This window comes from Macadamia integrifolia, chromosome 10 (assembly GCF_013358625.1).
Source record: "Macadamia integrifolia cultivar HAES 741 chromosome 10, SCU_Mint_v3, whole genome shotgun sequence".
NCBI lineage: Eukaryota > Viridiplantae > Streptophyta > Magnoliopsida > Proteales > Proteaceae > Macadamia > Macadamia integrifolia.
Genome location: NC_056566.1, coordinates 3,339,937 through 3,365,519, shown reverse-complemented (window position 1 = coordinate 3,365,519; position 25,583 = coordinate 3,339,937). Strand labels below are relative to the sequence as shown.

Below are 25,583 nucleotides of genomic sequence, written 5' to 3'. Positions count from 1 at the left end.
AAAAAAAAAAAAAAAAAAAAAAAAAAAAAAAAAGAAAGACACGGATTCACTATTTCCTTTTTCAAAAGAATTGTTAGAATGAGTAAGTTACGTTGCCTTTATTATTATTTTGTTTTCCTATTTTCTAATAATGCCACAATGTTGATAGAATATAGGAACACTTGGATTTCCTATTATTTAATATTTCCATACTTTTCACTTTTGAAAAAGGTAATGAGCTATCCCAAGAACATCAAATGGAATCTCTAAGCATCATGCTATAAGAGCTTTCGTTTGGGTCATGAGCAGAGTCTACTAGGTTCCTCGATGGAGCCTCTGATGTGCTCGGCTGTGACGGTTTTATGTCAGAAACTACTATTATGAGGTCTCTTTGTGGCTATGGTTGCGATAGGTTTTGTGCCTGACCCCCTTTTCAGACTCTTCTTCATCCTTCCTTAGGGATTGACTCTCTCCTCTGACACCGTTGATCGTGCACCATTTTTTTGGATTCTGGAGGCGTTCTTCTCTGACCTGGCTGCATCTCTACCTCATTGCATCTCCACGTTGGTGGTTCCTTGCCCGGATGAACCAAAGAGTCACCGTTACTGCTTTTTCCACGACTTCCTGAAGACTCTCATTTATGGTTGTTGTGTTCATCGAGAACTCTCAATGGCCATTCCCCCCTCAATAGTGATCCCCCTTAATCTCTACTCGTTACAAGCATTTTTTCACCTATTCCCATTATTCCTTGAGCATCCAACCACTCTTGAGTGTTCTCTCTTCTCTTCTCTCATACATCTTCCCTAGTCTATTTAAACCCAGACTTGGTGAGAAGCTTGACAATCCTACCTCGACCCCCTGACATAGTCCTTTCCTTCGTGAGTGTGCTTGTGGTGCAATTTTGTGAAACTCGTCCATCTCCCATGGACTTCGTCTCAAAACTGACCTCTCCACCCTCCTTTAACTATGACGAGAGTCTAAGCTCAAAGGCCTTTGTAGAATGACTATCAGAAGAATTCTCTTCTCAACTGGATCTCCCTGACAAGCAAGTCACTCCGTTAGAGGTTTCTGACGGATCAATATAAAATTCCAGAATTAACCTCCAGTTCTCAGTTGTGGGATGGGTCTTTAACAAGACAATGTCTCTATTCTTGAGACGCACTCTATGTCCAATAAGGCTGGACATTCACGAATACTCAAAGGCATCAAAATTCATCTTGTAGACAACGCGCCTGATCATTTGTTCGTCAAATTCCGTTCGGCTAAAGATATACATCTTATTCTCTTCTCTCAACTTTGGGTTCACCTGGAATCCTAATATTCCACCAGATCATGTCATTTTCCCCTTAATGGTGATTTAGGCTCAACTTGAAGATCTCCATTGGATGTTCTTCGAACCTGAAATTTTAGCCTCCATTTTCATTCGCGGCTGCAAGACTTATCATCCCTCTATCTCAGAGTTTGGCATCATCAGTGGTGGTTAATTTGGGCTCTCTTGGCTCAACTTTTATCTATTTTACATATGAAAACCTACCACAAAAGATTTTTTCCAATGGCAATCGTTTTGGGCATGTTGGAATTGACTGCCTTTTCAAACCAAGGGCGGAATACCTTCAAGCTCTTGCCAAGGCTGATATCAAAGAGGAGGCTACTCTGCTACCAAAATCAGCCGCTTCCTCCCCAATGATCAAGCTTGCTAGCTGAAATCATGGTTGTCTATAATGAATTCTTTTCTTCAGATGCTAAAGAAGGCAAAGCTAAGTTGGTTGATTCCACATAACCTAATTCAGGTAAGAACCTCCCTACCTTTTCTCCTAAAAGGAAGAGTGAGATTTTGCAGGCCATTATCCATATGGTGTATGTCCTTGGTATTAAGCCACCATTAACATCAGCTAATACTAGAAAAGTGATGCAAGGCTTGTTTAAATGTAATCCAGCAATCCAATAGACCATACCATCAAAGAATGTTCCTAACATTACCATTATGCCTATGATTACGCGCAGCCCTCCTTCTCAACATTCTGTCGATGGAAATTAGGTTCGCCTTAGGGATCTCTCAGCGAATCAGAGATCGTTTTCTTGCTTCCCTGCCCATTTGATCCAAGCTCAGAATTCCCCGTGGGTCTGGAAACTGCTTCTCCTCCACATGATCGTGATTCTAATAGCAAAACAGTAATTTACACCTTCTTCAAGGGGCATTAGCATCGATGGCTTTTCATACAAACCGACTCCCTTATAAGATGAAACTGATTGTCCTACATAAGTGGCCAGACTAGTCAAGACCCCCTTGCACTACAGCTTTTCACAGAGGGTATTGGGGAATCCTCAAAACTTGCTAAGGTTGGCGACGGTGACTACAAGATCTCCGATATGATTTTGGATTCTGAGGTGATGGTGGCTAGCCAGAATCAGCCACCCGGTCCACCATGGACCTACTTGTGCTCAACTGTCGAGGGCTTGGTCAAGCAGGAAATCCACTACCTGGTTAATAAGCATAGACCGGTTCTAATTTTTTTTTTCTGAAACTAAGCAGTCCTCTTCTCAATTCCATCATTTTTGCAAGTCTTTTTCCTATTCCCATTATGTTTCAAGTCCAGTTGTTCATCAGGCAAAGGGTATTCTACTTCTATGGAAGTCTAAGGTCCAAATCATTGTGTTATGGCAATTTGCTTGGTGTCTCCATGTAGAACTGAATATTCTAGATTTAATGCAAACATGGAACATGAATTTTGTCTACTTAATCCGTATTGAGAAAATTAGGAGATCTCAAAAGGAGTCTTATCTCCAATCTGGTAGATTTGTGCATTATCCTTAGGTTTTGGATAGAATGCTTATCTTACCTGGGAGGACAAAAGAAGGGGAAGACAACCAACGTTTGCCCAACTTCAATAATTCAACAATCTAACAAACCATTTGTGTTTACAAAGCCTCCCAATGTCAGGCCTACAATTTCCTGTGTCAAGAATTTCTTCACTTCGGGAGCATTCAACCTTCAGTTGAATCACACATTGTAGACACCCAATTTTGTCACTACCCTCACAAACATTCATTTCCCTCATCCCCAAATTTAAGCATCCATCGTCTATGAAGGAACTCTGACCAATCAGTTTATGCAACTTTACCTATGAGGTGATCTCTCGCATCATGGTTTCCAAGCTCCGTCCTATCATGGATCGAGTTATATCTTTTAACCATAATGGTTTCATTAAAGGGTGCCACATTCAAGATAATGTGCTTATCTGTAATGAGCTTCTGCAAAAAATCAAAGCCACTCATAAGGGTCGGAATGTTTTCTTCTCCGTCAAGATAGACATGCATAAGGCTTACGATAGAATTGAGTGGAACTTCTTACAAAATTTGCTTCTTTGGTTTGGTTTTAATTCTTAGTGGGTGCAATGTGTCATGTTCTGTGTTGAGACTACCCAATATAACATCCTTCTCAATGGAACCCCTCTCCCTTCCTTCAAACCGACTAGGCGTCAGCAACAAGGGGATCTACTGTCCTTTTACTTGTTTGTTCTTTACGCTAAGATTCTCCCAACACGACCCTTGATGCCAACTTCATCCATGGTGTCCAACTTTCTAGAGGGAATGAAAAAACTACCCACATGGCTTTCGCAAATGACCTTGTTCTTTTTGGGACAGCAGAGACGAATGAAGCCAAAACGTTCAATGCCATCCCGGAGAAGTATTATTCCTACTCCAATCAATCAATCAACATTAGCAAGTCAACAACTCAGTTCCGTCCTATTACTGCCGAAATCCCCTACGAGCTAATCCTGCACAAGCACAGAAGGCAGAGGCCCAGAGGTATCTCCGGGATTAGTCCTCTGATGCCTAAGTTAGTCACCGGCAGAACAGTGTATTCACAGGAGTAATGGTGGGTGTCGGCATACCCCCTGGTGCCCCTTTTCAGTTTCCTCTTATAGGGTTGTGGGCCTAGGGTTTAGGAAACCCCCTTCGGGAATCTTCCCCTCACGTGGTTCGGAGCCTTGCCCCTTCGGGAACCTTCCCTTCATGTGGTTTGGAGCCTTGCCCTTTCTGGAACCTTCCCTTCACGTGGTTCGGAGCCTTGCCCCTTCGAGAACCTTCCCTTCACGTGGTTAGGAGCCTTGCGGCCTTTATCAGATGGGTGACACGCGTCCCTCCTTTGGTTGTCACGTGTCCTTGCTTTATTTGGTGACAAATTCTACCGTATCAGCAGCCCCCTTACTTCCACTAGGAGGCTCTTTCAGTGGGAGTAACCGTCTAATTTATCTTGAGTGCCCCTTCGATCTTTGGTTTCGACATTCGTCCTGAAAACATGAATTTCGGTTGGTTATGTTCGGTTCTGGCCTGAGACACCGACTGAGGTAGTGACCTTCGGTTAGGTCCACTCGGCATTCGGCTGAGCCCCTACCGAGGTAGTGAACTTCAGTCAGGTCTACTCGGCCTTCTCCTGAGCCCCATAACGAGTTAGTAACCTTCGGTTAGGTCTACTTAGCCTTCGCCTGAGAACCTACCGAGGTAATGACCTTCGGTTAGGTCCACTCGGCCTTTTCCTGAGCCCTTGTACCGAGGTTTTTTAGTGACCTTCGGTCAAGTCCACTCGGCATTCTCCTGAGCCCCTGTATCGAGGTAGTGACCTTCGATCAGGTCCACTCGGCCTTTGCCTGAGCCCCCGTACCGAGATAGTGACCTTCGGTCAGGTCCACTTGGCATTTTCCTGAGCCCCCGTACCAAGGTAGTGACCTTTGGTCAGGTCCACTTAGCCTTTGCTTGAGCCCCCGTACTGAGATAGTGACCTACAGTCAGGTCCACTCGGTATTCGCCTGCGCCCCCTACCGAGGTAGTGACTTTCTGTCAGGTCCACTCGACATTCGCCTGAGTCCCCTAATGAGGTAGTGACCTACAGTCTGGTCCACTCGGCATTCACTTGAGCCCCCTACCGAGGTAGTGACCTTCGATCAAGTCCACTCGGCCTTAGCCTGAGCCTCCACATAGAGATAGTGACCTTCGGTCAGGTCCACTCAACATTCACCTGAGCCCCCTACCGAGGTAGTGACCTTCGCTCTAGCCAACTCGGCCTTGACACGAGATCCCACCCGAGGTTATTGACTTCGGTTAGGTCAGGGCGAGTCTGGGTGCGGGGATATGCTCATGCACTTCGCTAGAGTGTACTTCGGGAATCGCGCGTAGATGATGTGTACTTCATTTAACGATGTTGGGGAGTCGTATCGACGCACTGCTGCCTATAAATAGTGTCTCCTCTCTCATTTTGTCATCCTCTGCTCATTTCTCTAACCATTCATCCTTCGTCCTTAACTTCCTCTGACCTTCTGTTCGGCCAGTCATTCAGAAGTAAGTCATGTCCAGCTCTTTAGGTAGTGGACCCTCGTCATCAGAGGATGCGGTCTCTAAGAGTCGTAGTCCTGGTCGGGTCCGAGGGATGTCCTTGGATTCGTCATCCACATCCACATCTTCGGATGTCTCCTCATCCTCTACCGCTAGTGACATGAGCGGTGAAGGTATTAGGGAGGGGCTTCTCAACTCCAGGGCCCAGGTAAACGAGTCCCTGGAGGTCGAATCCCGAAACATAGTCTCGACCATGACCGAAGAGGAGTTGATGGAGCTCCGCGTGTCATGTGGTGTTCCAGACTAGTTCGTCCTTCGGGTACCAAGGCCCGAAGATAGGGCAAGCTACCGAAACCCTGAGGAGCTTTGCTTTTATCGGGATGCCTTCAAGGCCGGGCTTCAGCTCCCCTTCACCCTTTTTTCAGCCAGGTGTTCCGACACTATGTCATCTCTCCAGCCCAGCTGACCCCGAACGGGTGGCGGTAAGTCCTTAGTTTCATTGTCTTCTTCTCTTGGATTGGGAGACCTCTCTTCCTTCCACTTTTCCTCAACTGTCTGTCTCTCGATTCCAGCAAGGGGGACTCGGGCTAGTACTACTTTTGCCCTAGGAAAGACCTTCAATTTCTAAACCGATACCCAACCTTGATACACGATTAGAAGTTGAAGTTCTTTTTCGTGAGGGTGTCTGAAGGGTTCCCCTTCGGTAATACTTGGGACATCCCAGAACTGAAGGACATAAACTTTGCACCTACCCTCTTCGGGACAGATGCAGAGTCACTGTCTATGGCTAAGGACAAGACCCTCTGTCAGCCAATCGAGTCTAGTAGCCTCCAATCGAATGCCTTCCTATTCCTGTTCGGGCTTAGCCCGGGTGAGTCCTAGGTTTGCAACTGCTTTCGTTTCAGATTTAGCATTTTCGTACTGATCTTTATCCTCTTTTCTACAGTGTAAAATTTGAGAGCAGAAGCAAGAGTGTCCGCAACCGAGACAGGCCCAGCTGAAGGAGGCCAGGGCCCGAGATGCTCAGCAGAAGCAATCAAAAGGCAAGAAAAGAGGGGATTCGACTTCCCAGGCCCTCCCAAGGAAGAAGCCTAGATCCAAAGGCCCTACCGCCGAGGTGGTTCAGGTGCTTGAGGCCCCATGTCACGGCACATCTTCTCCGAGGGCCTCTTCCCCTGGTGCCAACTTTCGAAGTCCAAGGGGTAGTCATTCTCGGGCCGAAGTTGGGTTCGTCCCTCGGTGGTCCATTAAGGAGGGCAAGACACTGACCATCGGGCGGGTTGCCCAACAGCTCATCCAGAAGGGGAGCCTGCCAAGAGACGCTGCCGAGGCCTAAAGCCAAGGGACCAAGGCAATGATAACAAACACTTGCGTGTTTATGGCAGCGGTAATCTTCGGTCTTCGGCCTTCAGAAAAATTTTTTACTTCTCTCTTTTTTTAACTATTGATCTCTTTCAGGCTCAGAATCAAGTCAACCAGCTGACTATCCGAGCCGAAGCCCTGGCCAGGGACCTCTAGGAGTCTGAGCATGAAAAGTCACCCCTCGATAAGGAGCGCACAGTCCTCCTTGAGAAAGTGGAGCATCTTGAAGCCAACCTCCTTCGCGCACAGTAGGAGGGTGATCGAAAGCTCCGAGAGCTGGAGGCGCAGATGGCCACGAAGTTGAGGGAGGTCGAAACCTAAGCCATTGTGAGCTACAAGTCCTCAGAGGACTTTAGGGAGGAGGTGAAGCATGCCATCGCCCCCAGATTCATCATGGGTGCCACCGATGTTTGACACTGGGTCCTCGAACATCATCCCGAGGTGTCCTTCGAGGGGAGTGGCCTTATCTTCGAAGACACCGATGCAGCTCCTACCGCCACCGATGTCACAAATGGCTAATGAGGGAGAGGTGGCCCATGCTTCTCATGAGGTCCCTCTTACTCCTGGGCGAGGAGAATCCGATGCAGACGCTGCGACAATGCCGAGGATGAGGCCATTCCTCCGACAGACCCTCCATGAGGCCTTAGCCTTTGGTTTTTTTTTTTGTAATTTTGGCCTTCAGGCTTCATGAATGAAATGCTCCCTCTTTTATGTTGTCTTCCCGACTTGCCTCTTTTTTTTTTTTTTTTTGCAATCCCAAAGACCGATTCAGAATCTAAAGGGATTTTCCAGATCTTCGGCCTATAGGTAAGGTATGAAGGTCGAAGCTCCCATACAAGTTCTTTTTTTTTTTTTTTTTTCTAATCCTAAAAATCGATACCGAATCCGATGTGGTGTTTTAGCTTTTCGGCCTACGGATGGAGGTATGAAGGCCTATGCTCCTATTTGAGTGGCTGGGAGCTAACCTTTTTCACAAGGTTTGGTCTTGATGAGCCAACTATCCAATGGTGGGGGAATAAAGGCTGAGGCTCCCACGAACGTCGGGTGTCTTCATTCAGCCCTCGCCTCAGAAGATTCAGCCCTCGCCTCAGGTGCTTCTTTCATAACTCCTACCTGTAGTCGGCTCCCAACTAGGATTATTCTTTCGATTATGTTATCTCTGCTTCGGTCCTAGCGCCCGACCGAAGGGAGTGCCTTACATTTGCAACCGTCGGGAAGTGATTGCTGTAAGCCATCTCATATATTTACGGGATGAAAATCCCTTGGATTGTTTTGGATGGAGAGCTACAACTTGGAATTGCTTAGGAAAAAATTATGAAATGTAAATGTTAATGTTCTATTGGTAGAATTTCCTCAAGTTCTTCGACTTCCATGATCGGATACCTTTTCTCCCCCCGTAGTCTCCAGGTGATAGGACCCTGGTCGTGTTATCCTCGAGACTCTGTAACGACCTTCCCAATTTGGAGCTAGCTTTCCTTAATGCCTCGGATCTAATACTTCTGCCCTTCTAAGGACGAGGTCACCCATTCTGAACTCGTTCTTCTGGACTTTGGAGTTGTAATGCCTTGCAACCCTCTGCTGGTAGGCGGTGATCCTTTCTTGTGAGGTGTCTCTGACTTCAGTCAAGAGGTCTAAATTAGCTCGGAGTCCATTATCATTTTCTTCTTTATTGTAGTACTGAATCTGGTGGGTTACGGCTCCCACCTATATCGGGAGTACAACTTCGGTGCCGTAAGTTAAAATGAAGGGCGTTTATCCGGTGGCTGACCTCTCAGTTGTGCGATAAGCTCAGAGGATATTGTATAACTCTTCTGCCCATAACCCTTTGGCATCATCCAACCTCTTCTTTATTCCTTGAAGTAGGGTATGGTTGGTTACCTTTGTCAACCCGTTGGTCGATGGATAACCGATAGATGTTTTCCTATGGTCAATACTGAGGGCATCGCAAAACAAGTCAAAATTCAAGTTGGTGAACTGAGTTCCATTGTCCGTTACCACCACCCGAAGGATTCTGAATCAATAGAATACCGCCCTCTGGAAGAAGTCCCTTACATTCTTTTCGAATATCGTTGCCAGTGCTTTGGCCTCTGCCCATTTCGTGAAGTAGTCTACCGCCACCACTACAAACTTTCTTTGTCTCGTGGCCAGGGGGAATGGGCCTAGGATGTCAATTCCCTACATCGTGAATGGCATTGGGCTTGATAGGGATGAAAGCTCGGTAGAGTGCTGTCTGGGTACGGGGGCGAACATCTAACACTTAACGCACTTCCTGACAAACGATTCCGCGTCCTTCCTCATTGTCGACCAGAACAGGCCCTGCCTCAACAATTTATGGGCCAAGGTTTTGGCTCCCAGGTGTTGGGCACATGTCCCCTCATGCACTTCTCGGAGTGCATACTCACCATCGACAGGGTTCAGGCACTTGAGGTACGGCGCGATGAACCCTATTTTGTACAGCGTCTCGTCCTTCAAAAAGAAGCGTGCAGACCGCATTCGTACCTTCCTTGCCTCGTCCTTATTCTAGGCGAGTGTTCCTTCCTTCAGGTATTTGACTATGGCATCCATCCAGCTAGGGCCATAGTCACCTACGGATAAGACCTCCTGGGGTTCTTCGGTGCTTGGATGGGATAATACTTCAAAGTACACCGATTGCCCAAGGTCTGTGAAGTCGGAGGTGGCCAATTGTGACAGCGTGTCTGCGCTGGCATTCACCGCCCGCGGCACCTACCTTACCTCGAACTCCTTGAAGGCTATTACTTTCTCTCGCACTGTCTTCAAGTATTTGGCCATCCTTTGTTCCTTGGCTTTATAGTCCCCATTCACCTGTCGCACCACGAGCTGTGAGTCACTGTGCACTACTAACTCCTATACCATCAAGGCCCATGCCAGATTTATTTCAGCTATTAGAGCTTTGTACTCAACTTTATTGTTGGAGGCATCGAATTCGAACCATAGCGCATACTCAATTTTGAATCCTTTGGGGCTAACAAGTATGATCCCAGCACCCCTTCCCATGCTGTTGGATGCACCATCCACATACAATGCCCAAGTATTTTTCACCCGAGCCTCGATAGACTCCTGGGGTTCATCTAGGAATGTTGTCTCGGCTATGAAGTCCGCTAGAGCCTGTGCTTTTATTATGGTTCTTGGCTTGTATTGGATGACGAATTCTCCCAATTCTACGGCCCAGTTTACTAGGCGGTCGGATATATCCGGCTTCTGTAGTATCTTCTTCAGTGGTTGGTCTATAAGCACACACACAGTGTGCTACTGGAAATAGGGCCTCAGCTTTCTTGCCGCTGTCACTAGGGCGTATGTTACCTTTTTCACTTTTCTGTATCTCGTTTCAGTGTCCAAAAGTGTTCAGCTGACGTAATATATTGGTCGCTATTGTCTTCCTTCTTCCTTTAACAGCACCGCACTTATTGCCACTGCCGATACAGCTAGGTATCCCCTGTATTTGGCTTCGTCAGTAGTGGGGATGCAGCCAAGTACTCCTTCAGTTGTTCGAAGGACTTTTCGCATTCCTCTATCCACTCAAACTTTTTGGATCCCTTCAAGACTTTGAAGAAAGGGAGGCACTTGTCAGTCGACCGAGACATAAACCATCCCAGGGCGGTGTCTCTATTTGTTAGCTCTTGGACTTTCTTCACATTCTGCGGTGACCTCATATCTCGGATGGCTTGTTTTTTCACCGGATTGGCTTCAATTGCTCTCTCCGAGATAATAAATCCGAAGAACTTTCCCGATGCTACTCCGAATGCACACTTTGTTAGGTTTAGCTTCATGCTGTACCGCCTCAGCACCTGAAACGCATTGTCTAGTTCTTGAATATGGTGTTCTGCCTTTAGGCTTTTCACAAGCATGTCATCTACGTACACCTCCATGGTTTTACCAATCATCCCCTTGAATATCTTATTCACCAACCTTTGATAGGTAGCCCCTGCGTTTTTTAGTCCGAAGGGGATGACTTTATAGCAGTATAATCCCCCCTCGGTCATGAAGGATGTCTTTGAGACATCAGCCTCAGACATCTTTATCTGATTGCACCTTGAGTATGCATCCATGAAGCTTAGCACCTCGTGTCCTACTGTGGCATCAATGAGGAGGTCTATCTTCGATAGGGGATAGCCGTCCTTTGGGCAGGCCTTGTTCAGATCGGTGAAGTCGATGCAGATCTCCACTTCCCATTTACTTTCGGGACCATCACCACATTGGATATCCACTCTGGGTATTGATTTCATGGACGAACTGGGCCTTCAGTAACTTCTCTACCTCTTCATCTATCTTCCGCTACCTTTCGGGGGTGAAGGTCCTCTTCTTCTGCTGTACCGGCTTCTTAGTTGGGTTGACACTCAGATGGTGCTCTATTACTTCTCAGTCTATTCCAGGCATATCCAAGGCTGACCAGGGGAAGACGTCAGAATTGTCTTGGAGGAAGGAGATGAGTTTTTCTCGTTGTTGCCTTGGCACTGTAGCCCCCACTTGGAATTAGTGAGTGTTATCCCCCTCTTCGGCTTCAACCTGTATCAGCTCCTCAGCTGGTTCCCCCCTTTGATAACTAGTGTCATCGCACAGATCTTCTATTAGGAGCACCTCGCCCGCCTTTTCTTTTCCCCATAAGGTGGTGGCATAGCACCTCCGGGATGCCTCCTGATCACCTCGACATACACCGATATTGTTCTTGGTTGGGAACTCCATCTTGAGGTGTGGAGTGGAGACGACAGCCTATAACAGGTTTAAACCAACTCTCCCTAGTATGGCGTTATACGCCGAAGTAATGCCTACTACCAGGAAGTTGATCATTACTGTCACTTGGCGATCTCCGGTGCCGGCTCTTACAGGCAACTCAATCAATCCCTCCGCTTTGACCAGGGCACCGTAGAATCCCTGCGGTGTTCGACCTTCTTCAGCTTTCCCTCGTCCAGGCCCATCTTTTGGAAATCTTCAAGGAACAGGATATCAGCTGAGCTGTCGTTATCCACCAAGATCCTTTTTAATTTGCAATCGGCTGTGGTTATGGTGATTACTAAGGCATCATCGTGTGGAGTGTGAATTCCTTCTAGGTTGTATCCGAGAAGGAAATAAAGATCCCCGTCTTCGCCTTCTTGTTTGACCATTTAGCCACATGTACGCTTCTCACATAGGCTTTTGCTTTCTTGGCTGAGATTGAACTTTCTCCAGTGGCTAGGCCTCCACAGATTGTCGCTATAACCCTAGTTGGGCTTTTCTGTTCGACCCGGAGGTGACGGTCAGCTTCCTCGGGTGTCCGGTCCCTTCGTCATTCCTGATTTCCTCTGCGGGCTAGTCCCCTTCTTTCATGGTGGCCTCTACTGTCTCTATGGCGGTAATCCCTGTGGTTATTACCATCTTGGGCATCCTCCTTTTCGCGGTCTACGAATCAACCTAGATATCTTTTTCGGATCATTCCTTCTATTTCCCCTTTCAGGTGCCAACAATCTTTGGTGTCGTGGCTGTGGTCCCTGTGGAAGTGGCAATATTTGTCCATATTGCGTCTCTTAGGGTGTCGTCCCATCTTCCCTGGCCATTTCATGGCTCTGGTGTCCAAGGAGTCCTTTATCTACAATAGCACATCCGTTCGTTTCTGATTCAGGGGTGCGTATCTCTCGAACTTTTTTGGTGGACTGGGTGCCCGACCATGTTCGGACTTTCGTCTTTTGCCTTCTTCGGAAGGTTTGTCATTGGCTCCAGAGATCCTTTTCCTTCACATCTTCTCCTCAGCTTCTTAATCAGCTTGGAGGGTTTCTTCCATCTGGATGTACTTATCACACCGAGCCCTCAACTCGGCTAGGTTCCTTAGTATATACTTCTCCAAAGACCTTTTTAGCTCCTTATCCTTGACACCTCCCAATAGGGCCGTGAACTCTTCTTTCGGGTCCAGACCTCTGATCATGATCTTCTCTTGCTGGAAGCGCTTCATATAGTTTTGCAGCGACTCCCCTTCATGTTGCTTGACGTTAGTCAGGTTCAACGTGATCTTCTGAAAGGATTGGCTACTGGAGAATCCCTTCATGAAGAAGTAACTTAAATCGTTGAAGCTATAGATCGATTTCGTCGGCAAGCGATTGTACCACAACCTTGCCACTCCTCTGAACGTCAAAGGCAAGGCGCGACACATGAGGTTTTTCGAGATCCGATGGAACCGCATAGCAATCTTGAAGCCTTCCAGATGGTCGATGGGGTCCCCAGACCCGTCATAGGTATCATATTTGGGCGGTAAAAACTGATCAGGAGCGGGTCCCTCATGACCTCATCAGTTAGAGCCATGTCATTAGTGAGGTCTGGCTCACGAGTTCCTGTCTGGTTTTTCGCTACCTTCCTGATCTCGCTTTTTAAGTCTAGGATCATCTACTTCAACCCCGTGTCCTCATGTCTCTGTCCGTCTACTTGGCGTGGTTCCTCATGCTTGGTCCTGACGGTGCGTCGCGTCCTTTCTTTGGGTGTAGGGCTTTCCCTCATTGCTCAATTTTAATGATTCTTACCAGACCTTATCGATCCTGTGCTACTCCGGTCCTCGTCTTGAGCACGCTCTTTCTGGACATGGGGGCCTTGTGGTGCTCCGTCGGTCTTCTAAGAGACGGCTTTGGAGACCTCCTTCATTGTCTCGGCCATTCGGTCATACTTCTCTTGAAGGGCTTCGAACTGCTCCCTTGTCACATATTCCTATGCCCTAGGCGGGGGTGGAGGATTACCTTCTCCGCACACCGAATATCCGACAAAACGCTGGTTCCTCATGGAACCTTCCCGATCATCGTTTCCCCATTCTTCACCGATTTTCGTCGAGGAAGGGAGCCCTCCTGAAGGTTCCTCCACGTATATGCTTATACACAACGCTGCTCTTGTTCTCTTACGATTGTAGGTTTTCCCCACCATTACTGTCGTTCCCACGGACGGCGCCAATCTGTTACTGTCGAAATCCCCTACGAGCTAATCTTGCACAAGCACAGAAGGCAGAGGCCTGGAGGTATCTCCAGGATTAGTCCTCGGATGCCTAAGTTAGTCATCGGCAGAACAGTGTATTCACAGGAGTAATGGTGGGTGTCGGCGTACCCCCTATTGTCCTTTTTTGGTTTCCTCTTATAGGGTTGTGGGCTTAGGGTTTCAGAAACCCCCTTCGGGAATCTTCCCCTCACGTGGTTTGGAGCCTTGCCCCTTTGGGAACCTTCCCTTCACGTGGTTTGGAGCCTTGCCCTTTCTGGAACCTTCTCTTCATGGGGTTCGGAGCCTCGCCCCTTCGGGAACCTTCCCTTCACGTGGTTAGGAGCCTTGCTTTATCAGATGGGTGACACGCGTCCCTCCCTCAGTTGCCACGTGTCCTTGCTTTATTCGGTGACAAATTCTACTGTATCACGTCCCAATGTCAATACTGCAACTAAATGATCGTTTAGGGAAATTCTCCTAAATTTCTCCAACATCGGCTTTGGATAAATATCTAGGCATCCTTTTCATCAATGTTAAGTTATCAAAGTCTCACTATGAAGACATCATCTCTAGAGTATATGGGAAAATTTAGCATTGAAAAGCCCAATTCCTTAGTCTGATCGGGAAACTTGGGCTGATCTAATTGACCATGTCCTCTATGCCTCTCTACCTGATGTCCTGCTTCAAGTTACCATCTTCTGTTAACAAGTCGCTTGATGCTATTAACAGAGAATTTTTCTGGTCCAATGGCACCAAAAGCAAGTGCCCACAGTAGCCTGGTCAACCATTTTCCAGCCTAAGAGACTTGGTGGTATGAACATTAAACAGTCCGTAGTTATGAACAATGCTCTTTTAGCCAAGAAATGATGGGAGCTCCTCCAACCGATTTCTAAGTGGTGTTCACTTATGAAGCTCATGTATTTCCCCCGAAACCTCCTTCCTCAATGCCCGTTGTCCTCAAACTACTTCTTGAGGATGAAGTCAGTTTGTGCAACTCGGGACACACTTTGTCCTAGACTGTTCTTACACGTTGGCGATGGTTGCTCTATCAATCCTAGGTCAGATTTCTGGATACCTGACTCCCCACCCTCCCACCCTTTCCCCTCCCCTTGGATGCCCTTACTCTGGTATCACATCTTATTGATCTACATTCTGGGACTTGCATCATGACTTGAATACTCGATGGTGGCCCACTTCTTTTGTCTACCGCACTTTGTCCATGGGAAAATTACATGATTACCCACTTTTGGGTTTATCTTTACAAAATTACCCATCAAAAGTTTCAGTTAATAAAAATACCAAAAATTAGGTTTCTCTTTACAAAATTACCCACTTAAAGTTTAAGTTAATAAAAATACCCAAAATTGAGTTTGACCTTACAAAACTACCCACTCAAAATTTTAGTAATAAAAAAATACACGATTATATGTGAAAGATGAATCACTATTTTGGATAGTTTCGTAAACCCAAATGGGATTTTGGGTATTTTTGTTAATTGAAACTTTGGGTGGGTAGTTTTGTAAACCCAAACCTAATTGTGAGTACTTTTGTTAACCAAAACTTTTTGTGTGTAATTTTGTAAAGGGAAACAAAAAATGGGTAATCATGTAATTTTCCCCTTGTCCATTCCACTGCCTATCTTCCCACCCTAGGATAGATGTGTGTGAGTTATCTCGGCCTCTGGATCCTTCTCTGTAGCCTCTGCCTATAGTGTAGCCCTTAATGTCGTTCTTCGCCTTCCCCACAACTATTAGCTAAAACTTTGGCACCTACCTCCTCATAAATCTAAAATTTTGTTATGGAAGATTCTCCTCAATAGACTCCCTCTTCATGATATTCTCAATACCTGCGATTTTTTCCTCCCCAGCCACTGGTCTCTATGTAGCTCCCCAATGTTAAACTCCAGTCATCTCTTTCTTTCTTATCCAGAGTCTCAGCAGGGTTGGCAAATCTTTATTGGTTTGCTTTCATTCGATCCAACATGTTCAGATCACAACCTAGCTTTATCCCTTTGTTCTCATTCTGAAAAATAAGGATTATGTTCTTAAGGTTGCTCCCCCTTGTCGTGTGTCATTTGGCACATTTCGAAAGGCTACTGGAATCCGATTTTTCGACAAGTTGTCTTCACTCCATCGAGGATAGTTCTTCTTCTATTCTCTGAGGCTAGAGATTTTTCTGCAACGTTCGCCCAACCATTTCTCGTCCGACACGATCCATCTCGTGGTGTGCCCCGCCTTCTTAGGTTCTCAAAATTAATGTTGACGGTGCGTGTTGCGGTTCTCTTGGCCTTGCTGGGATTGCTGGAGTTTGCAGGAACTCAAATTAGATCTTCATTGGGGCCTTCTCCGCTAGGAGATTGGCTTCTCTTTTTGCTCTTGTGGCTGAAGCTCTTGCTGTTAGACAAGCTTTGTTATTTGCTGCTCAAGAAGGCTTCCACCATATTATCATTGAGGGCGACAACCTTCTTGGATTCAGCTTCTTCTATGCGAATCCATAACTTGTCCATGAGAATTTCCTCCATTACTGCCTTCAACTACTCAACACATTCAATTTCATCCACTTCAACCACACACTTCGTGAGGGCAATTTTGTTGCTAATAGTTTGGCTACTTGAGCAGCCAAGGATCAATCGCCTCTCCTTTATTTTCAATCCCCACTCGCCTTTATTAGCTCTATACTATTTTTTGACTCCTCTGGAACCTTGTTCCATCATTGATAAAGTCTCTTTTACCCAAAAAAAAAAATGTAACGATGATGATGTGGTGTTAGGATAGTGGATTTTTGATAATAGACCCTTGTTTTGGTTTATAGAATGGTTTTACTAAGGGTTAATACTTATGAGGCTTGGAGCCATTTTTTCTTTTCAAATTTTGTTTTTATTAAGCCTTTATTGGCTTCTTCTTTAAACCCAAGCCCATTTGGTATTTAAAGGGAAAGGGGTTAACCCATGTCGAGTTTATTAAACAATGTCATCGATTTATTGGCTTTAGTAAAATAATAAATCAAAAGTTGATTTGTCTCAATGAATCAGACCGGAATGAAACCTAGCTCAATTGGCCAATCCAACCCATTGACAGTCTTGGCCAATGTTGACCATTGACATGACATGCGACATGTATGGGTGTGTTGGGGATCCTTTACCATATTAAATATATGAATAACCCTATAGTATTTAGAATATAAGAATCATAAAAGATATTTAATCATGGGTATAGTCCCTAAACTAAGATCAATAAACTACTCCTTTCATAGATCTTAAAATACATAACCATATAGATTTACCATATCTATAATAATCAATGGGACATCCATGACATGAACCATAAATAGGAATAGAGAAATACCTGTGTAAGTTTAGAAGCCCCATGTGCATAGATCATGAACCTCTGTCCCATGTGGTTAAATATTACTCCCATGAAGATGACAATGACGAACTACGCAAGTGGAGTCCTTCTACTGAGATCTTCTGCAACGTCTTACTCTAGGGTTTCCTCTCTTTCTGTGCATTTTCTCTTGTGAGAAAGCCGTGCTCCCAAAACCAATAAGACATTAAAGTAATGGCTGCAGGACCGTCAGTGTTATATTTATAATAAAATCCCTAAAACCCTATTCCACTCTCACAATGGAAAGAGCTAGGAGTTTTCTAACCAGAGTGTGTCTATAATTGCTTGGGCCCAATGGATCAATCGGTATCAGTTAAGTCCACATAAAATATCTAACAATCTCCCACTTGGGCTACACTGATACTGATGTCTTTCCGTTGACACCTGGCCAAATAATCCAAAGATTGAACGTCACTCAAACAAACTTTGATCCAATCAATAATCTCTACTGTTGAACAATAGTATAAAATACACCTCAATATACGACATATAACTATCTACTATTACAAACAATAGAAAACTATCAATGCAAATCGCCTAGAAACATATATATAATGAATTGATATCATACCTGTGATCACATGAAATATACATTTCTTTATAGGTCATTTCTTGATCTAAAGATCAGCCTACCTTGAAACCACAGGTAGAAAATTTTGATATTAATTAACACGTGGCAAACCGCATTTTTCTTGAATTAATATCTTACTTTGGCATACCGCCTATGACTAACTACCACTTCCATGGATTTAGGTTAAATACCGCCATAAATCACAAACTTTGGCAAACTGCCTATGGTTAATCACCACTACCATAGATTTATGTTAAATACCACCATAAATCACAATATTTGGCAAACCGCTTGTGGTAAACCACCACTTCTTTGGACTTAGGCTAAATACAACCATACATCACAAATTCTAATAAAATATCATCAATTACCTTGACTTATCGTCAATTACTTTGGCTAAACACTTCCAATAAATCTTAGTAGGCATAACTTTAAACTTTGACTTTTACCGTGTTTAAACTTTGGTTGTCGCTACCATGATATATTTGGTTAAATGAGATCATAAAACTCCCACTAACTAAGCATATCAAAAACCTCAATAACACCAATGTCAGAAAACATGACTCTTGAGTACTTTGTCGATAAACTTGAGTGACACCACCTTTGGGCAAATGTCACCTTTACATTAAGAAATGCACAATTGAACTGAATGTACCACTTTGGTGGGTTTCACTCATTCCTATCATGTTTTTCACATTTGAGATGAATATATGTATAAAAGTGTGTGCTTTAATGTGTTTCTTAATCAACTAGGGACAACACAAACAAATGAAACATAAATATACATAAATAATTTAGAGAACAAGATTTAAGACAAAATCATTTCAAAATTGCTCCAAAATCATTATAATCTTAATATGGCAACAAAATTATTCCTATATCCCTTCAGCTGTGTTTTGATCAGCAACAACACCTATTTGGGTTCCTTGAGAGCTAAAACCAGATCAAGTAATCTTAAAAATCTCAGGTATGAATCATATATACCAAATAACCAGGTTAAAAAAATTAATATGTACATCTAGCAGATAAACTACACAATAAATGTACATCTAGTAGATAAAACACAAAAGAGTCACAACTGTAACTATATTCCTATCATTTGGGCTAAGAATGCACTGGTCCTTTCATAAATCTAAATCTACTGTAAAAATACAATTACTTTTATCACATATAGGCTTAGAAACCTCTAAGTTATAATCCTTTCCATACATGTATTTTCTTTAACTTGGGTGACATCACCTTTGGACAAATGTCACCAACTTTGCTGCGTTTGGAAAAACTATGAAAGAACAGGTTGTGCCACTTTGGTGGATTCCATCCAATCCTTTCATAGTTTCCTAGAAACATACTGTGCAGCATAAAATGTGCGAAAGCTCACACCCGGTTTAATTCTAATATATTTATCCATCATAGGGTGTTTCAAATAAAACGTACAAGAACAAAATGACATGAATATGAATTTAATATATATTTTAGCCATAAATAATTCTTCAATATCATGATAATAATAAATCAATGCAAAACTCAAAATAATTCTTTTGCATAAAAAACAATAGAGTACACTGAATTTATTCTCCCACTAGCAACCTAGGATACTGACCTTCTACTAGTAACATCCTCCCACTAGCAACCTAATATACTGAATTTGTCCTTCCACTAGTCGAGCCACATAAAATAGCTTAAGATCCATATTTCTATCCTCCCACTTAGTTCGACCAGTCATAAATTAATTCATTTATTGGAGAACATAATTCGTTAAATGTGACATACATATAAACTTGTTCACATAAGCCTAAAAAACAAAAGAAAACCAAACATTTATTAATTAATGTTCATAAATAGGTTTTCAAAGAACAATGACAGTGTTTGAGAACTTGGTATTGGATTGATCAAAACTGATACTAATCCAACCCAACCAATCCGAATTGATCCAATCGGAATACAGAAATAACACATTAAATAAACCTATAACATATGGTCATAGTTATGAAACCCTCAACCACTCTATTGCCATTGATCAGCTGTCCAATACCTTTTAGGGAAAAATCTTTACTTTAAAAGCATAATATCAAACTATTGATTTGGTTTTCATAGTATAGAAAACTAGGTCTTTGAGGCATATATAGACCTCCATATTCTCAAGTCATTTTTAAAGACATTCAGTTTAATGGTTCAACTCAAGGAAGAATAATCCATTCAATATTTAATTAATGCATGTAACATCAATTAAAACCAATATTACATCACTAACCATTAAACATAACCAGAGTGTCAACCAAACTACATTCTCAACCTTTGGGACTGAAATGCAATAGTCCACTCAAAAATTATAATGACTGTGGGAGCTCTTCAACTTCAAAAATTACTGTCACTTTTGGATGAATAGCAACTTCTAGGTTAAGGTCTGCCTAGAGTACACTTGCATTTATGCTTATTTTTTATAATGTAGCATTTGGGCAAGCATTACCTAATTCATGTTAACAATTTTCTATGTCTTTGACAATAAAACAAAACCTTTGAGTTGCAAACCTATTGCAGTAATCTTAGTTTTTACCACTTTGATAAATTCCATCCATCCACTGCAATGGCTTGCAATTATATTTAACAACTTAAATTTGTGGGTTATTTAAACATGAACTAAATATCAATTTATATGTAAAAGAACAAGCATATAACTATTAACAAAATAAATATTACAATGCTCAATTATCAATTACTTCAAGAGTGTCAATCGGAACTACATTCCTGACCTTTGGGTCTAAAACATATTGGTCCACTCAAGTTTTTGCTACTACTGCGAGATTTCTTCTAACTTTCAAAAAGTACCGTCATCTTTGGATGGACAGCATCTTCTAAGTTGAGAAATCCCTATTTTGTTTTTTATTTGCTTTAACTTTAACTTTCTTTGATAATGTCACTTTTGGGTGAACATTAGCAACCTTACTACCAACCATTATTCTTTGTCTTTTCAAATAAAGAAAACATTTGATTTGCATTCTATTACAATAAGGTTGAACTTTATCACTTTGGTAGATTCCATCCAATCTTAATGTAATAGTCTACAAATTCATTCCGACAGCTAAAAGTTGGATTGTTTAAGCATGAATAAAAAAAATATTCATAAACAAAAGCATGAACTACATTACCAAGAATAAACAAGTTCATATTCTGATAAGCAAATAATGTATTAGTTGATTTTCTTTTATTTCTTCCAATTAATAGGAAAAATATAAAGAGTCATTAAACACCTATACTTGTAACTTATACAAAATAGACCATAAAGTTAATCAAAACTAGGCTCATAATATATCAAAACGAAGAGCCCAAAAAACTGGACTCAACACAAAAAACTAGGGTAAAAAATTCTTCACCGTTTGCCCGTACAAGCCATTTGAAGCTACAGAATTTGTTTTTATTTAAAAAAAGGGATCAAAATCATTCCAAACTAACCGGTTCGGCCAAACGGTCTAATCCAGTTTGGGCATATTAGTTTTGGGTCAAAATTCAGGTCAAACCTATTGTCTTTGGGTTGGACATCTGGGTCAAAAATCGGGTCAAATGGTCAACGACCCGATCAACCTTTGACCGAGTCAAACAGGGTTGTTCATGAGTTGACCCACTGCACCTTCGGGTCAACTCGGTAGGGTTTTTGAGTTGACCCGACGATGACTCATCACCATTTTTTATAAAAAAAATTCTCTCTCCTCCGGTAGTCGATTTCTGGTGGCACGTGCCTGCTCGTCCAGAGGTTCGATGACTTGCGGCATACCTCCGCAACTGTCTTCTCATTCTCGACAACTTTTGTGAAGAAAATTTTTTGATCCGGAACCTTTAAGTAATGGTAAAATTACAATTTTCATGATTTGGGACCCAAACCTTATACAAAATCAATTTTCCTTTGATTTTTCTTGATTCTAACACTATAAGGCTTTACTCTGATACCAATCGTTGGAGATCATTTACCATATATTAAACATATGAATAATCCTATAGTATTTAGAATACAAGAATCATAAAAGATATTTAACCATGGTTATAGTCCCTAAACCAAGATCAATAAAGTACTCCATTCATAGATCTTAAAATACATAACCATATAGATTTACCATATCTATAACAATCAATGGGATATCTATGACATGAATCATAAATAGGAATAGAGAAGTACCTGTGTAAGTTTAGAAGCCCCATGTGTATAGATCATGAACCTCTGTCCCATGTGGTTAAACATTACTCTCATGAATATGACAATGACGAATTATGCAAGTGGAGTCATTCTACTAAGATCTTCTGCAGCCTCTTACTCTAGGGTTTCCTCTCTTTCTGTGCACTTGCTCTTGTGAGAAAGTCGTGCTCCCAAAACCAATAAGGCATTAAAGTAATGGCTGCAGGGACCGTCAGTATTCTATTTATAATAGAATCTCTAAAACCCTATTCCACTCTCACAATGGAAAGAGCTAGGAGTTTCTTAATCAGAGTGGGTCTACAATTGCTTGGGCCCAATGGATCAATCAGTATCAGTTAAGCCCACATAAAAATCATAACAGGGTGAACCGGTTGGACCAAACCCAATTGAATAGGATTGAACTGGCTGAACTGGCTGGATTTGACCAGTCTGAGGGCGATATCAGTGTCTTTGAGATTATATATCTATTGGTTATGAATCAAGTGGATCATTTGCCCCTTACCTCAGTAGCTGGGCCCAGAAGGCGTGTCTGCTGATAGAGGGGGATTTTTTTCGTCGTGTCCAGCTTTCGATTCTCTATATTTTGATGTGCAATATACCTATCTTTGGTGGACATTAGGACTTGATTTTGGGAGATTTTGCACATTTGTACAATTTTGTTAAGACCTTCTTGTCAAAAGGGATCATATGGGTTCTTGATGATATATGGCTTGCCTATTGGTAGAAATTTGAGACTAAGGATTGATTGTTAACCCCAATTTTACGTCTGTGCATATTTATTTAAGCATGGTTTATTGTTTTGCTCATATACTATGAAGTAAATGAATCCCACCCATCATGGCTGTCGTAATAGAATTCTATGCTATTATAGTGAGACTGGTTAAAAACCACCAAAGTGGTAAAGTCCAAACCTACTATAAAAAATTTATAACTCAAGGATTTAAACAAAGAAATGAAAATGGAAGCAAAGTGATAGTGTCATCCAAAGGTGTTGGTGTTTTATGAACACTAAATTGTTTTAATGTTAAATAGTTCTTATAGTTATAGCAAGGTCTCTGAGAGGACCAGTGCATTTCAAACCCAAAGGTTAGGAATGCAATTGCAGTTGATACTTTTGTTGAGTTTAACGACTATGGGTTCTGGATTTGTTTCATATGTTATGCTGTAAGTTCCATAGAATCTGCAACTGTAGTGTAAGCAATCGGATTAGATCAATTCCGATTGATTTGGTTGGGTTAGTATCTATTTTGATCGATGTTGTTCCCAATCTAAGTTCTCAAACATTGTCATTGATTTTGAAAAACTTGTTTATGAATATTAATTGTTGAATATTTTGGCCCCTTTTTGTTTTGGGCCTATGTGAACAAATTTTTCTTGTTTGGTTCACATATAAACATATTTTGGTTTTAATAAATGGGTTAATTTTCTTTTACTGGTCGAACCAGTGGGAGGATGAAATTATATACTTTAAATATTTTTATGTGATTCAACTAGTGAAAGAATAAAATTCAATTTCTAGGCTGCTTTCAATGAAAGAAAAATGAGAACAGAATCAAAGTTTGTTCCAGAACTGTTTTGGAACATAATTTTTGTTTCAGAACTATTTTAGTAAGGTCCTGCCTTTGTTCTATTATGGCTCTCGAATTGCATTTTGTTTATGCAAATTTATTGCAAGTCTCGGCATTGGTTTATTATTATTATAATATTATAGAGTTAATTTATGACAAAAATATATAGCAAATTCATTTCATTTTGTAACACCTTGGCCTCATCAGCCTTTGCCACAATATTGTTTTAAAAACCATTGTGTCACATTAAGGAGGCTGGAAGTTGTCAACTAATCCAGCAATTCCCCCCTATTATATATGGGACTAAAGTGTATACACCCTCACTGGTCACCCAAAACCCCTAATACTTATCGTATTCTTGGTGGAGATACATCACTGATCTCCTAGGCGGGACCTGTACACTTGTTGTATTCTTGGGTATTACACATGTTATGCTTCAAACATCCTATGATGGATAAATATGTTAGAACTATGCTTGAGCTTCCGCGCATACTTGGTTGCACAGTATATTTTTAGGAAGCTATGAAGGATTGGGTGGAACTACCAAAGTGGTATATCCTATTCTTCCATGGTCTTTCTCATGTAACAAAGTTGGTGATATTTGTCCAAAGATGATGTCACCAAATTACAAAAATACATATATGAAAAAAGACAGTAACCTAAAGACTTATAAGTCAAAGGTGATAGAACTTCGATAATTATTTGTATTTTCATTGTAAATAAAATTTTTCAAGAGGACCAGTACATTCCTTTTTGGACTAGGAATGTATTGGTCACAGTTGTGACTCTTGCTTAGTTTAATTACTAGATGAGCATATTGTAATATATTTTTTCTAGCCCAGTTATTTGGTGTGTATGTTTCATACCTAAGATTTACTTCTATTAGAGCCTTGCATGAGTAATATTTTTTTATGTTGCTCCTTCAGGATGCCTCTTTCAGAAAAATTTATTTCCTTTATTCCCATCCTCACCATAAATAATTATAAGAAGTCAATTGAGGATCTAAAAATTAATTTAGGGTTATTGAATCTGGTTTTAGCTCTCAAAACCTAAACCAGGTGCTCATACTAACCAAAACACAGCTGAAGGGAGACTGAAATAGTTTGGTTTAATTTTAAATCAATTTTTATTCATTTCTTTTTTTTTTGGGGCGGGGGGGGCGGGGTTGAATAAAATTCAATTCTATTTTACTTGAGAATAGAATTAATTTTCTTTCCATAATCATTCTAGGATTCTGTTTTTATTTCTAGAATCATTCAAGAATGGTTTTACTATCTTATTATATTTTATAACAACATCGAAATTATTTTGGATGGTTCTTAGTCATAAATTTGTTCTCTGGATTTTTTATGTGTAATTTTATGCTCTATTTATTTGTGTTGTCCATGATTGTGTGAGAAACACATTGAATTGAACCTGTAAATATATACAAAACATGATGGAATTGAGTGAAATCTACCAAAGTAGAACATTCAGTTCAATTATGTGTTTCCCAAGGTAAATGTGATATTTTCCCAAAGATGATATTATCAAAGTTTATGGACAAATATGTAGCTAGTGAGAGTGCTCAAGAGCCATATTTCTGACATTGGTGTTATTGAGGCGTTTGATATGCTTGGTTAATAGGAGCTTTATAATCTGATTTAATCAAATATATTATGGCGGTAATAGCCAAAGTGTAATGGCTGCATTTCCCACAGTTCATGGGTTGTGCTTGCCAATAGTCTATTGGCAGTACTTAGCCAAGGTAATTGGCTCTATTTAGCTAAAGTTTATAGTTATAGGCAACATTTAACCAATGTTCATTGTAATATGCAATATTTAGCCAGAGTTCATGATATATGGTGGTGTTTAGCCAAGATTAATGATATATGGTGGTATCTAGCCAAAGTTTGTGATTTATGGCAGTATTTAACCTAAATCTATGGAAATGGTGTTTTGCCACAGGGGGTTTGCTAAAGTAAAGGTATTAACCTCAATTATGATGGTTGGCTTAAGTATTGGTTAATATCAAAGTTTTCTACCTGTGAAGTAATTCAAGGTAGGTTGATCTTTTGATCTGGAAATATAAATGGATCTACAAAAGAAGTACATTTATGTGATCACAAATGTATAATACAGTTTTCTTGTTTATATCCCAAGTGATTTTGATCATGAGTATCCTTGTGTTTGTGATAATAAGTAGTTGTATATCGTACATTGAGGCATATCTTCTGCTATTGTTCGACATAAATGGCTAATATTTTAATCAAAGTTTT

General features: G+C 41.8%; 1 protein-coding gene across 1 annotated transcript in view; it reads left to right on the top strand.

The window, feature by feature from the left end:
• LOC122091572 overlaps positions 1 to 25,583 on the top strand; it is a 34,841-nt gene that overhangs the window by 1,051 nt on the left and 8,207 nt on the right. The window lies entirely within an intron of this gene.